This window comes from Ptychodera flava, chromosome 21 (genome assembly GCF_041260155.1).
Source record: "Ptychodera flava strain L36383 chromosome 21, AS_Pfla_20210202, whole genome shotgun sequence".
Taxonomy (NCBI): Eukaryota; Metazoa; Hemichordata; class Enteropneusta; family Ptychoderidae; genus Ptychodera; species Ptychodera flava.
In genome coordinates, this window is record NC_091948.1 from 22671350 (window position 1) to 22687260 (window position 15911).

The 15911-nt window shown below is 36.8% G+C and overlaps 1 protein-coding gene and 1 long non-coding RNA gene across 2 annotated transcripts in view; both read left to right on the forward strand.

Moving 5' to 3' along the window:
• LOC139122254 (amiloride-sensitive sodium channel subunit gamma-like) overlaps window positions 1-15911 on the forward strand; it is a 97287-nt gene that overhangs the window by 61141 nt on the left and 20235 nt on the right. The window lies entirely within an intron of this gene.
• On the forward strand, window positions 1592-7366 carry LOC139121740 (uncharacterized). The gene is made up of 4 exons (XR_011549347.1): window positions 1592-1677; window positions 2341-2466; window positions 3131-3223; window positions 5981-7366. It is a non-coding gene; the product is annotated as an uncharacterized lncRNA (long non-coding RNA).

The following is a 15911-nucleotide window of genomic DNA, read 5'->3' on the forward strand; positions in this document are numbered from 1 at the left end:
CACAACAAAGGTTATAGCTAATCAGTAAACTCAAATAGTTCGATGTGAGTCAAAACGTTTACAAATGTTTTACAGCTACCTCATTGAGAGTGCTTGTACCTTTAATGTCATATTATGGTATGGACATTTGACTGTCAGAAACGGAAGTAAGCTTTTCTCGCATTGTATGAATGGCAGAAAAATTATCGAATCTCATCAAAATTCCATTGGAAACCCTAACCATCATTAACAGTAAAAAGAAAAGCGTTAAACGTTGTCATTGATTCTGAACACATTATTAGTTACTGACAGAAGCTCCCGTCAGGGAAGCGTTATAGGGTCCCTTGCGCAATGAAAAAGTCTTACAAAAATCTTCTATGCCGATAGTAGTTTCAATCTCACCCAGACTCGAAAAATGTACTTGTTTAAAATTTCAAGTAGGTCTGTGTGTGTTTTAACCTTTTTCATTGTAAAAGAGTGTCTCATTTTATAGAATGCTCTTGCGATTTAAACCAGGAGAGATACTGATAAATTAAGAAATCTGAATGAATCCGTGAAAGGCCAAGCATCTTTTTGCATATCATCTGAGCTAACTCTAACTTACACTAAATTATATCTATTTAGTATGTAAGTCTTAAAAGTCCTCAAAGAGTGAAATATGTACCTACAAACGGTATTTTAACAGTGCCCTCATCGGAACTACCGTGGTGTCATTGCATGATAGCTACTGAACACAATATCGTATTTTGAATTGTCAGACCCATGTATTTTTTAGCCGGAAGAAGAGTTAAAGACACAAACAACATTTCCATTTCTTTCACCAATGCAGAATTTGTAAAGCAGTGTAATAAGTGGGTACCTTGACTACATGTGTTAAAACTAGAAACGCTCTTGATCGATCCTATGTATGATCTTAATTTCGCCGAAAGCTTACAATTTATTTTGATGTACTATGTGGAGTTATATTTTTCCACGTGATTGCGATGCTTTGCAGACACTGCAAAAATCGCTTTAATATCCTCACATGCCAATATTTAACAAACCGTCCATGCGATATCGGACGTAACATGTAAGAAATCCGAGATGTTCAATACCTGTATTGCCATCCCTTGTCATACTTCATTTCTTTTTCTTTTGGCCATAAGTGTTTGAATGAAATAATTTTAATCAGGCGTGTTACCATGTACCAGTGAAAACTCAATAATGAAAAACTCAACAGATGAAGATGTCATTTCGAACAAAGGTTTCCATTAGTTTGGTCACTGTGCCATACTGCAATTGTGACAGTCACCAGTAGAAATCGAATATTGTGTCACTTGTTCCAAACGGAGATAGGTAGAGCGCGCTGAACATTCGTATGCGTACGTACGTACGCGTGTACTGTAAGTGTAAGTGAGCACATGTCTAGCAAGTGAGCACATGTCTGGGATGGTAGATGATCAAATACGCAAGTAGTCCTTCTTTCCGTTGTTGAGATAATTTCAAAAATGTCAAAAAATGTAGCACTAGTATGTTTTGAACGTTAATAAAAAATGGAAAGTAAAGGAGAAGTTCCGCATTGCACGCAGTTGAAACAAGCAGAGGTCGTAGTTCAGGTCATGTGCCCCGGAAGTTTTACAACATGTCAACCTTCAGTCACGGACCTCGAGTCATCGGATATGTACGGAATGGCATGGCCTTTTGGCATGGACTGAATAGGTACGTATATTTAATCAGTTAATAGTTATTTGCAACAGCCAACAATAAACTGAAAACAAGACCGGGTGAAATTCAGGTAGCCTTTGCTGAAACACGTTCTCGATTATCGAGTCGATATGTTCGATTCACGTAATTGATTTTGTAAAAGCTGAGCCACTTTCCAAGATCAATTGCCGTCAAACACATGTAATCATGTCTCTTACGGAACACAAATTTAATGAACACAAATTTAATATATTGTTGACTTCAAGGAAGAAAATGAGCGAGATTTGGCTGAGTTCTCGCATCATGGTCATACAGCTATCGAACCCACACGTCAAAGGAAGGTGACAGCAGTATTGAACAGTCCGACACACATTCGCTCGGCTCGGATTTTTTGTGTACATCATACATGTAATATGTGAAGACGTCCCAAATCATGTTTAAAACTGGTTGAAGGCTGATATCGTTATGAATTATTTTTTCAGTATGTCGAGTACCTAGCTATGAAATTCATAACTTTGAAATAGACCGATTTCACTTCATTTTGACGACATGCAGACTCGGTGCTTGGCGCGCCCATTGACTACTCGCTTGGATGATTGACATTCGATGCGTGTCGACCCAATTTATTTTCGATAATTTGTATCACTATGTGTTTTCGTTTCGCTTTGTTTCTTTCAGGTTAGATAATGGTTGCCATGGGATGATCCAGTCCGAGAGTATATAGACCAGTGTCCCTCTATTTGCAGTTTGTGTTGTCAAGATGATGCTGACGTGATTTAACAGACCATCACTGTAGTCTATAACGTGAGTATACTTGTCTGTGTTTGTACAGCTGATAATATTATTGGGGGCTAGAGTTTTGTTTCAACTAGTAGTACTTCTCATTATTCAGACTTAAAAAAAATCTGTTTGTATTGGCTATTGCCTTGGCATTCAGTTCATAAAGACAGCCTGGGTTTATGTGTATGTTGTTTGCAGTTAATTCATAAAAGTGACTTGATCAGAAAGTGAACTAAAATAATAGAAAGATTTTGAAACACTAAAAATGTAAAATCAATTATGTCACTGTTTGTTTTGATAACTGGCATGCAGATAAGTTCTGTTGTGGTAGAGCATGTGTTCAGATTTTCTGTGGATGATGAAAATATTTATTAGATTTTGGTCATGTTCCTTTTTTTACTGTCAGAAAACCTTGTTCAAAATTTCTACTTTATGAATTGATTGACTGCATTCTAGAACATTTATGCCAGCTTGGACTTACAACAGTAATTTGATAGCTAGCTGAATTACTGTACAATTACCTCATCACTTTAGTTCAATCTTGACAGTTGTAGCATGCTAGCAGGCTACACCTACCTATTTTGCATAAAAAAATTCTCATCAAGATTTGATTGCAAAACCTTTGACTGTTCTTAAATCCTAAAAACTTATTGTTATTTACTAATCAATTTTCTTTTCATTCTTTCAGGTTTAAGTGCCATGTGTATAAATTGAAATTAATTATTCTGATGCCAACATAGTTTTCCATGGCTGCCTGAAATCCTTGCTGTCCACATTTAAAGTAAGTGTCGTTGTTGTATATAAATGTCATGTCACAAAGGTCTGCATTGTTGATTATTATATACCACAATTCGTACACCTGCATAAACCTATGGGAATAAGTGCCCTCACATCTGCAGTTTCTTCCACATCACACCTGGCATGTTGCTCATATTTGGATGTACAAGTACTGTTTTTAGCTCATATTTGGTTTTATATATAAATACCAAAAAGAGCTTATATGATGAGTCGGTGGCATCTGTATGTCTGTATATTTGTGGGTATGTATGTGCGGATGTATGTCCGTCACACACAAAGGCTCCCATACCGCCAAAGCTACCGTCTCAGTATTTGGTGTACAGGTAGATGTAGGGGTTGAGATGTGAATTTGTTCAAATGAACACGTCAATGTCAAAAATGTGCAAATGAGGTAAGAAAAAGGGAAATCCTGCAAATATGCAGGAGTGGTGGCAGTGAACTGAATTAGCCCTCACATCTGAATAAGAGGATTTTGACCTTTAACCTATTTGTATGCAGGGTACCTATTATGTTTGGGAGTGGTAGCAGTAACTCAAACAGCTAATTAGTCATTTCCTGTCATTGTTTATAGACTGTTACATATTAACAGATCTGCTGAAACCATGGATGTCTATTTTTGTACATCCATGGTTGAAAGATTCTCTGCTATGCATGTTGCTAAAGTTGACCTTCAGACCTAAAGTTTTAGACCTTATTTACTTTTGTCATTCTTAATTTTCTGGTTTAAGTATTTCTAGATGTTTTTCTGGTTGTACTGTGCAGAAATTGTCATAACATCAACGTATAATTTTCCTGCACTGAACAGATAGAAATAACACTTATTGTTGATCTTTGGTATGTACCAATTCTGATCAAATTTGAGCGACACCGTATAATTTCGGTATTGTTAATTTATTTAACAATGCTGAATCACATGCAGCCAAATCTATTTCAAAACACAGCGGGCACAGTCCTTGGATCACAGAAATTAATCAGAAAAGTTTATTGTGGTGATAACATTAATTAATCATCCAAATATGAAAGTGCAAGGATTAATGAGGAATTAAAAGCATATTACAATGTACCTGTATCTTCTCGAATTTTTAATATGATTTCAAATAAAAGTCACTCAAGCCAAAGTTCTTTCCAGTTTGGCCACAGAAAGTTTTCAAATATTGGTAAAGAACATACAATTTAGGTTTTTAACAATAAAATAATTTTTGGCTTGCAAGCCAAATATGACCGCCATCAGTGAGAATACATAATTATGCTCTTGAATTTGATAGACCAAGTCAATTGCTCAGGAATGATTAAGTAACATTTTAGATATAATATGACTTACTGACATTAATGCAAAAACATATCGTCAAAAAATGGACGATGTATTTTGGCAAGAAAAGTACAAATTACAGAAAATTTCAAACAAAATGTAGTTGTATTTCTATCAGTTTGAAATGAGATTTGATGCAGAACACACATTTTAGGTTAGTTTTGACACAGCGGACCATTTTCAGCCAATTCTGTATTTCTAATATGAGCCACACTGAAACGGTAATGCTGCTATAAGAAAAGACCTTTGTACTTGCTATCTGCCATTATGCTGTGTACTTCTTCCATTTATGTCTATAGTAGTTTCAGTGACAATTGTCCCTTTTTAGGGTCTATGGCTAGACCAAGTCTGTTGTCAATGAATGATAAAGTAGCATTTTAGATATACATGTGATAGGACAGGGAATGCAAAACATATCTTCAGTGGAGACAAATTACTGAAAATTTTGAACCTAAGTGCATGACAAGATACAGCTGGATATCGCTTACTCACTTATTAATTAGGTGTAATTAAGTTGTAATATTTTATTCCCAAATTTACCTTTTAGTCATAAACGTTGTATACATTTTAATCCCTAGGGATGTTGACACAATTTTTTTTACTCAAACTATCCACAAACTTTTGGGGCAATTTTTTACCTGTCACCTTAAATAACCTATAGTATATATGGACCATGAATGTGTTTTGAGACAGTATTGAAGATTGTGATCATAATGTAGTTGAATTTCCTGTCAGATGGTAATAAAATATGATATAGAAAATATATTTCAAGTTATTTTTGACATAGCAGACCATTTTCAGCAAATATTTCCAATATGAGCCACACTGACAAGGTTATGCTGCCAAAAGAACAGCCCTTGCACTTGATATCTGGTGTTATACTGTGTATCTCCTGCACATATCTGTAGTGTTTAGTATTATCATAACTGTGAGTTAACACGAACCCGGAATGGCCTGCCATACCCCTTGGGCTCCAAAATACATATCAGGGCCATACATATTATGTGTACTGTGTGTGTGTTAATCCAATGCATCTTTGGATCATGGTTCCAAACACAATGACAGGGGCAAGCACAGAACCTTTTACTTGATGTTTACACTTCAGTAGTGTAATTTCATTCAGGAGATTGGTGTGATACATTGAATGACACCAGACATTTGGTAAACAGATTTATACACCTGGACAATACTTATCTCTCATAGAGTCAAATTGGACACAATTCCAGATTAGCATTTCTGTAACAGGGTATCATCTAGTGATTGAAGTTTTCACTGTACATAATGTTTATTTGAAGAGATGTCAACTAACTGAACCAACACTAGCTAATGAACTGATCAACTTAGGCAGCTAATCATTGCATACTTTATTTGTCAGTTTGATATTTCCAATACAGCTGAAAAAAATGATTTTATTTTGTTCTTATATTTCAGTATGTCACAAGAAGAATCCCAGTGCTCCAGCTACAAGAGTTCACAAGATTCAGACCATGTCTGTGTTCACTCCATAAATTGCAGAAAAATAGTTTCCATGGAAATGTAAATTATTATAGAGTTTCATTGAAAAGTTTATCCACTAGCATGGGATGTATACAGTGACTGTCTTCACATGTGGACTTGTGATAATATGAAGGCATTGGGCTTTTTGACATGAACCCATATCTGTATTCGCTCTATGGATACTGTTGCAGTAAAATAGTTTCCATGGCAATGTAAAATTGTTTCCATGGAAATGTAAAATTATAAGAGATAAGTTGTAAGTTTGTCCACTGATATGGGATGTATACAGTGACTGTCTTTTTCACATGTGGACTTGTGATAATGATATGAAAGCATTGGACATTTTGACCTGAACCCATGTCTGTATTCGCTTCACGGATGATGTTGCAGAAAATTGGTTTCCATGGAAATGTAAAATTGTCATGAAGCTCAGTTGAAAAATTTGTCCACTAGTCTCTAGTATAATAATAAAGCATTGTATGTTTTTAACCTGAACCCATGACAGTGGTGCATAATTATTTAATTTTCAAGGCTGTTTTTGCTGCAATGCCATATGTACTGTTGCGGAAAATTAGTTTCCATTTTGAAATCTCAAAGAAGTCTCTTAAGAATATAAGACCGGTAAAATTGAAAGTGTTGTCATTTCTCTAAATTGTTGAGTTTCAGATTCTTCTTTGAAAATATTATCAAATGCGTAATAATACATGAGGGTCATTGCGCTTGTTTGTTTAGATACAAGACCATGAATTTCAACATTTATGAGAAAAAATGCTGAGTGATCATTTTTTCACCCATGCTTTTTCTATGGACAAAATCATTCAATGCTGTTTATCTCAAGCTTAAGTGCGATGACCATGCAATTTTATTTTATCACTATTATTTATTTCTTGTGACTGACCTTTTCTGCAAATTTTCATGAAAATGACAATAGTGCAAGTTTATTAAACCAGCAATTCTAAATGTAATCATGTGAGAAGGGGTACATTCCACACATGCTCAATGCTCGTACATCAACTCTTTTCTTATTCCCATTTGAAAATGGTTACCATGGAAACCAATTCTAAATAGAAATCCATCAATCTTAATTTTTTGTGTCAGTACAAGTAAAACATTCTTTGTGTTATAGTAATTCTATAACTGTAAATGCAACTTTGCCATTGCCAATCAATTTACATGTCTCTCAGTGCAGAATGTGTGGCTGAAATGTACCGGTACTGTACAGTGTAGTGATGTGAATGTAAATGCTTCTGTATGGCTTTTTCAATGGCAAATTTTATGTGGAAGTTAATGGAATAAAACTCTGAAACTTTGCACAAACAATATTTGGTTAGTGTTCTTTCCATTTATGTTAAAAACTCTATTTTGAAAAAAGTGACATAACATTTGATTTCTACTGGTGACTGTCACAATTATTGTACTTTTCTAGCAGTATTTGTCGAAAGATACAGTTTAATTAATAATAATGAATATTTAATAATAATTATCCCCTAGTGGAGGTACATAATTAGCGTCGAAAAATGAACTGCGCAGCCATGGAGAAAATCAACTTAAAATAATTTTAAAGAATGACGTTCATGGGCTACCGTGCAAATTTTGGTATTGGAGTAACAAATTACTTAGACTGACATTTACCGATATGTAATGGCCGCTAGCCCTGTTTAAACCTAAACTAAAACTGCGAAAGTTTATTTACGCAAAGAGCTTCAGAATTTATCCTCTCAAACGGTTGATCAGAAAGTAAATATTTAAGAGTCCTCCTACCTGTCGCGTAGGAGCAACCTCATTGATGTCAATAACTAATTATCAATTGGAATTTATTCAACTCCATTACCATTATGACCAATCATGTGGGCTCATAATTAATTAAAACTAAATCAATACCTAATATTCTACCTTCAATTTGACTAATTGCAATCTTTTAATTCCCCGATCGTAATCATTTTAACATAGAACCGGATATTGAAACTCCAAACATAATAAGCATTTGACTGGCTCTTTGCTCTTCTCGTGGTATCTTGCAACTTGTCTACAAGCCCACGAACTGATCGCATTTTCTTACAAAATGTAAATATTGAACAAGTTGTGCGATATCATGAATTAAGTGCGATGCCTACAGTGTTTTCTTCCATACAGTCACTTTGCAAAGCACAGCGCCGATGTCGTCTGCCTTGTGTGTTGTATAAATTAGCTCAGCTAAACGAATGTATTACATGTCCTTCGGGTAGAAGATTAAATTCATCCAAGAAGATGCATGCTTTGGCTCGTCCTTTGAAAACATTTGATCGTAACTGAGTATTATTACACATGTTCAAGGGCTTGAAAACGACCTGTATATTGAGACCTGTATTTCACACACGTGTTCCTAATTGACCAATGAAAGAGTCTAAAATCGTCAACGCGTATGGCGTGGTATTATAATAAAACAAAATGGTCAACGTGGATCCCTTCAGTGCTGCTGCTCTACCAACAAACCAAGGAAAATCCACGTTGTTCATCAAGAAATGTGCTCAAGAGAGTGCTTGCCATGGAACATGGACAAGCAAATAGTAATATACAATCAACGATATAGGCGTTCGCATCCGATATGTGGGCGTGAATAATACGAGGTCATCTTCAGATCCGTTGACTGTGATTCTCTATTTGCACAAGTAGGTACCTAATGAAACGCCTAGACATTTTCAAAACTGTTAAAGTTGAAAAAAATATTTGTCTTAATCGTCAAGAAATAATTAGCACGTACAAAATGCAAAACGCTCTGTTCACTTCGAAACAAGAGTCAGTGCTCAAAGAAGAGTACTGATATGCTCGTGTGCGTCGTAGGCTGCGTGTCAATTAATTTTAGTTGAAATACACATTTTTGAAAAATATTTCAATATACCTTAATATTCAAATTACATTTCTGAGAATTATACCACTCTAGTCATGTGACCTATTGTTCGTGCACCGCATTTATTCTCAAACGGTTCCTCTTGTATTTATGCTGATTATATTATCGGCCACTCTTTTTCGTATGTTGATAAGATATCACCACACTTTTATGAATAGAGATTAACATATCAAACAAGAGTGGCGATAACTTATCAACATATGAATGACAGGGTGGCTGACAACAAAATCTGCATACAAGTAGAAACCACCTGAAAATTCAGGATTCCAACCATTCATACGCATACTGAATGAACACAAAAAAGCCACGTTATATATTCATCTTTACGAACCATGTTCAACGTGAATCAGAATACAACCTGTAGATGACATATTTTGGCCCTCTGACATAATTCTGTGCCTTATCAAGAATCCGGTTGTTCAGGGTAGTCTTTTACTGGTTTTGGTATCTCTGTCAGCTTCGCTGGGGGACGGTGGTTGCAAGGCATCCGATATTTTCACTTGCAGGAAAGTACTGGTGCGTTTGTAAGCGCGTAATGCTTCGTCGGATCTATGCACTGTCCGCTCTTTTATCAACTGTTCATCAAAGCCTTGGCAGTAAAGAGAGGTTGCTGCAGTCACCGGAAAGAGTAATCAAATAGCCTATTGAAAGCAAACTATATTGAAAACGAAAGCCACTTTGGCAATTCATCAAATATCGCCTATTGAGCCATTTTGTCGACGAGCATATGCATTTCCAAATTGTGAATTTTATTGTTTACAAAACTATCTCAGAAAGAATATGGCGCATTTCCGTAAAAGAAAACTTACCTTGCCTGAATGCCCAGTGTGATATCCCTCTATACCAGCCATGGTGCACATTTGCTTGGTATACTGGCATAGTGTGTTCACCCCAACTTTCTGCGAAGAGAACTTGATATTCTCATTTTTAGCATTTGGCAATGCACGTAGATAGAATGGCTCACTTGGCGGTATTTGCGACAGGTATTTCTTTATAAGTTTCACCACGCAACGCGGATTTGATGAATTGCCATAGTGGCGGATATTCTTGTACGGGGTTTTACGTGAATAAGTGCCTCCTTGGTTATTCTTACATGGTCTTCCATGGAACTCTACAAAGCAGCCATCACTGTCAGATCCGAGAATGAACTGTTCCACTTGTAAAGAGGAGTGTTCGTCTGTAGCTCTCAAAGCAAAGACTTTAGACACGTAGAAATAAACAGCGTAACTTATACACATGGGAGTATTGACTGAGAAAACTTTCTCCCACAACTAACATTCTTCTTCTCGTGTGAACGGCTGTGCTTGTTATTTGTCAACCCCGATACCACGTCTATCAATGTTTTTCCTAATTCAATCAATTGTATAGATGGAAATCCTGAAAAATGTGCGTTTGGTGTTCATAAAATTCAGGTCTGGCCGATAACATTCGTCACGCAAAGACCGATGAATGCTGCAACACAGAGCTCTCAAACTTTGCGATGAATATTCTGTCCCATCTACTCGACGAACTTCAACCACGAAAGCCAGACAAAGCCAGACATTGAGTTCCCTCGCTTCGATATCAGACGATAGTGCAGGCACAAATGTGAACACTTCACTACTTTGACAGCCTGATTTACTGATACGTTCATTTCTCATCCGACCCAAGGTATCCCAGACTGTAACACCCCAGTTGGTCGCTCTCCTTGTATTCTGGGGCACACGTGAATGTTGAATTTTAGTGACATCTTCCACGCTGACTGGAGCTGCAAAACGTGACCGCTCTTGTGTTTTTGTGAGGGTGAATGCTGCCTCAACCGCTATTTCCTCGTTAGTATCTGCTTTATCATACTGTGACACAAAACGTTCAATATCGCTGTCATAGTCGGAAATATCGGAATATTGAGCAGCATCCATGTCTACACTCGAGGAGCCAAGTAAAAAATGGAAATGTTTGCAAGGGCAGTGCACGTGGTGAGAACTTCATGAACAATTAAAGGTATACAGTCACCTGTAATCTAAATATGCCCATATATGGTCAAAGGGGCGTTCCTTAGTATTCAAAATGCCCATGTGAGGGCGCTGTTTTTTAAAAGCGGCCACCCGCTTAAAATCTGTGATTGGGTAGATTTTCTCTTTCCATGGTAACTGTGGCAAAATTGGAACAGGTGACAGTATACCTTTAATTGATTTGAGCCAATCACACGAGTCTCTGACGTGTGAGCATATGAAACTTAAATAAGCCAATCAGAATAAGTAGCCCTTTCAGCACCATCTGCGCTTGCCAGGGACGATTAGAAAAAAGAAGGGAACGTGTATAGGCGAACCAATCAGAAAACAGTTTCCTCCCACACAGATGCTCTGTTCAGTAGTTGGTTCTAATTCACATGTAAATGAACGGTCGTCATTCAAGTGACATTCAAAATGATGCACAGTAAGTGAGGCTACCCACAATTCTCCATGATCCGTATACACGGAGATCACTCACTGAACTAGAGCAAATTTCTTCTGTACACAGAACAGCTCGGTCCATATTTCAAAATTCTGGGACCATAGTTTTGATAATCATAATTCTCTAATTTCTCACTGTGAATAATGAGAAGATCAACCCCTTTTTCGCAGAGGAGATAGCAATTTTGTGATTTTGTCGACATAGATTTTTGACAGCCATATGCATTATTTTCAAGGAAACTAAGGGAATAAGTTGCATCTGTGTTGGCAAAAGAAAGGGTATTGATTTTTTTAATGTTTGTAACAAAGGAAATTTGCATGTCTGACAGGTGGTATGATGAAACCATCTTAATTGCTGATAACTTTACCTTGATAAGTGTACAATTTTTAGCAGCTCCAAACATCGACTTCTCATTCAATTTACTCCTGAATTTTAAACATGATCAATAATTTTGGAACATAGTTTTAACCAATAATCCTTAAATTGAATTCTAAGTTTCAAATTGTTCAGAAACTGATAAAATTGAAGAAGCCTTTAACAAATAATGTCTGAGCACACAAATCAAGGGGAATTGTGGGTAGCCACACTTACTGTGTGATGGCAAAGGCAACCAACCATCGCAATTCTGGCCAAATTTGTGTGTTTGTCGTGGTATAAGTCGGTTATCACAACTCGTAACAGTGCGTTTACGGTTGTTATCACGACACTTTTGGTCATCAGTTTGTAAAAGTCACGAGGCCTGCGGCCTCGTGACTTTTACAAACTGATGACCTGCGGCCTCATGACTTTTACAAACTGATGACCTGCGGCCTCATGACTTTTACAAACTGATGACCAAAAGTGTCGTGATAACAACCGTAAACGCACCGTTACTCGTGCGATAACCTATACTTATTAATATGTTGTTAAGTGAGAAAAAGAGTTCGCAAATTTTAAATGCTCAGTGTACTAATGTTCAATGCATCGAATGGTGATGACTCGCGGTTCCGACGACAGTTCACGGAAGGACAAAGTATCTGGATCTGAAACTTCAGGACCTGCATAGAGTTCCGTTGATGTAGAGCTTTCCTTTTTTGAATACGACACTCTTTTTGTCTTGGTAAGCTTTACGCATTACATCGCCTACTGCTTTCTTTGCCTGGTAATAAGCTGCTATCATGTCCCGCGTTACGTAGACTGCTTTCTTTGCCTGGTAGTCAGCTGCTATCATGTCCCGCGTTACGTAGACTGGAGAAGACTGTAAGGCAGACCGTAAATTCTTCAGAATTTTACTAAATTCGCGACTGGAATTAAGCGATAATGTGTCGGTGGCCGCTGTCTCTTTTTCTACCAACTCGGTGGGCAATTTGAGTTTTCAATACGCAGATGTTGGAGATCTAGCTCTTTAATTATTTTATTCTGGTCTTCATTTTCGATTTTAGCAAGTCTCCCAAAGTGCAAGTTATATTCACGCGAGTGCCTTTCCAGATCATTCATTTTCAATTCGAGACTAGTATTCTTTGCGAATTCATCTGTTAACATCTTTTCTGTTTTGTTCAGTTTCTCTTTCAGAATTTTATTTTCCTTTTTCAGCTCTGCAATGGATTCAGAGATGAATTGTATAGCAGATTCAAGGTCTTTCTGTTTCTGTGACAAAGATACGTGGTCTTCTTTCACAGACAACGTTGTTATTTCGAGGTCTCTCTGTTTAGCTTCCACATCTAATACCTTCTGCAATAATGCACAGTAAGTGTGGCTACCCACAATTCCCCTTGATTTGTGTGCTCAGACATTATTTGCTAAAGCCTCTTCAATTTTATCAGTTTCTGAATATTTGAAACTTAGAATTTAATTTAAGGATTATTGGTTAAAACTATGTTCCAAAATTATTGATCATGTTTAAAATTCAGGAGTAAATTGAATGAGAAGTCGATGTTTGGAGCTGCTAAAAATTGTACACTTATCAAGGTAAAGTTATCAGCAATTAAGATGGTTTCATCATACCACCTGTCAGACATGCAAATTTCCTTTGTTACAAACATTAAAAAAATCAATACCCTTTCTTTTGCCAACACAGATGCAACTTATTCCCTTAGTTTCCTTGAAAATAATGCATATGGCTGTCAAAAATCTATGTCGACAAAATCACAAAATTGCTATCTCCTCTGCGGAAAAGGGGTTGATCTTTTCATTATCCACAGTGAGAAATTAGAGAATTATGATTATCAAAACCATGGTCCCAGAATTTTGAAATATGGACCGAGCTGTCCTGTGTACAAAAGAAATTTGCTCTAGTTCAGTGAGTGATCTCCGTGTATACGGATCATAGAGAATTGTGGGTAGCCTCACTTACTGTGTAATGTTTCGAGGTCAGTTAGTACACGGTCTGACTTTTTCTCTATGTTTTGGAGAGTTTCTATGATGTACTGTTTGAAAGCGGAGTCTACGCGACCTTGTTTCACACTCATGAGTGTCTTTCGGGATTCCAGTTTCTTCTTCACCTGTAGCTTGTAAAACAGAAGAAATGTCTCTCTGGCGCTGAGTCGTCTCTGTCTTTTTAGAAGCAGTGCTGCTGGTGTTCACTCCTTTGCTGGTCATCCTTGAATGGCTGCTTTGAGGCATAGGCCACCACGAGGTGTAACGTTGAGAATTACTCAAGCAGGTGTGAAGACGTGGCGTTTAGACAATTGAATTTGAATAGCAAGTTCGCTCTCTCGTACATGCAGCGCTGACAAAATTTAGCAATCAAAAGGTCTCGCTGATATCAAGTAATTTCCCTTAAAATTTCCTCCAGAGATACATTTTGTGCAATACTGTTTGCATAGCTCTTGAAGTTTTGGCGTCTAGGTGAAAGTAAGTACATATTTAGGACCGGTTGACAGGAGCGACTGGAAATCAGTGCAGCATGGTCACAGGCCGACCTCGATCCGTGATCTCTTTATCACATAGATAAATATTTAAGGACCAATTCTTCAATTGCGATGATGATTACATATATGGTTTATAGGTATCATATTTACTGGTATTTTTATTACATTTATTACAATTATTGTTGATTTTTGTTTGTTTAATATTTTGATTTCACCAAAATAAGATGGTTATAAATTCATTTGCTCCACAAGCTTCAAATGAGCCAACACAAGCTGATGGTTTGAAAATAAGTATGAGGCGCATTCAACCTTAAGGGGCGCTGCACCCAACGCATATTTTGCTCAAAAATCACGTTTTTGCAAATATTCATTCAATTTTAATTAATATTTTAACCCAAGATGAAAATGTTAGTGGGGTTTACTTGTTAGCTTGTCAAGCAGTCGTAAGTTTCGTGATAAAGAAGTGTTAATTTATGCAAGTGAATGCAAATCACCTGATTTCCTGGCTTCTGTGTCGTCCCAATTTCAAAATTTCCAAAGAATTTAACTGTACTCTGGCTGAATCAAATTTTCTGAAATTTTCACATTATGTTCTTCAAATGCTCTTAAAACGACTATTTTGTTTGGCAATAACGTTCTTACATTTTCAATAAGAGGCATTTGAATTATACTAATCATGATTTTAATCACTTTTTCTGAGTGTCAGTTTTTGAACCCTTGCCATTTTGAACGAGGATAGATTATGCAAAATAAAATAGTCGATTTTTTCTACATATATACTCTTCTTTCAAGTTAAATATTATATTTCAGAAAATAGTGTCAAGTTTTTGACTTAAATTAATTTTTATCATCAATACCAAAATTGAGGTTTTTATACCCCAAATATACACCCACTTCATCTTTCGAGTAAACTACTGCTACCATACTAAACTTTGGAGTCTCTGATTTTTGAAAACATATAGTATGAGGGAGTTTCCTTGTCATTTTTGATGAGAAATATTGCTCTGAAAAAAAACTGTTTTGGCAACATGCAGCTCCACCTTAAATTGCTTTTCCCACAGTAACTCTAGTCGGAGCCATTTAAAATTACAATTCGTTCATGACACCAAATTATCCCCTTTTTGTGTGTTCATGGAATTGATAAATCCCTCTATAGTCCAAGATGATGTAGCAGTTAGTGAAATTCCAACATACAGATATTCCGCACGTCGTCTGCTGCAATTTCCGTAAGCGGCGCTATACTACCTCACGATGTCGAAGGATCATGAATACAGCGGAAAACATAGAACAGTTAAATCGAGACTTGTGATGGATATATTTTAGAGTGACTACGGCCAAAAAAAATCATACGCTGCAAAGTATCATATTTATGATTTCAAAGGGATATTTCCGGAAGCAGACCCACAATGTATATAAAATTAACGCACAGTCTTGACATTGATGATTGCTGAATAAGAGAAATTACAATTGAGAAGGCTGTCAATATGCTATCCGAAAGGTTGCCGGGGCGATTGCCAATGGCATGTAAGATTGCGTAGGTGCGCCTCTGTTCTATACTTAACGTTATAACACACCACATGCTCATTCCGTGTCGCGATTCGCCAGAATACGTCACGTGACGAGAAAATAGATATGTCTAGTCCCCACTGAATCGACAAAAGTGACGTCAGAGGGTATTTTTGAAAAACTTTTTCCC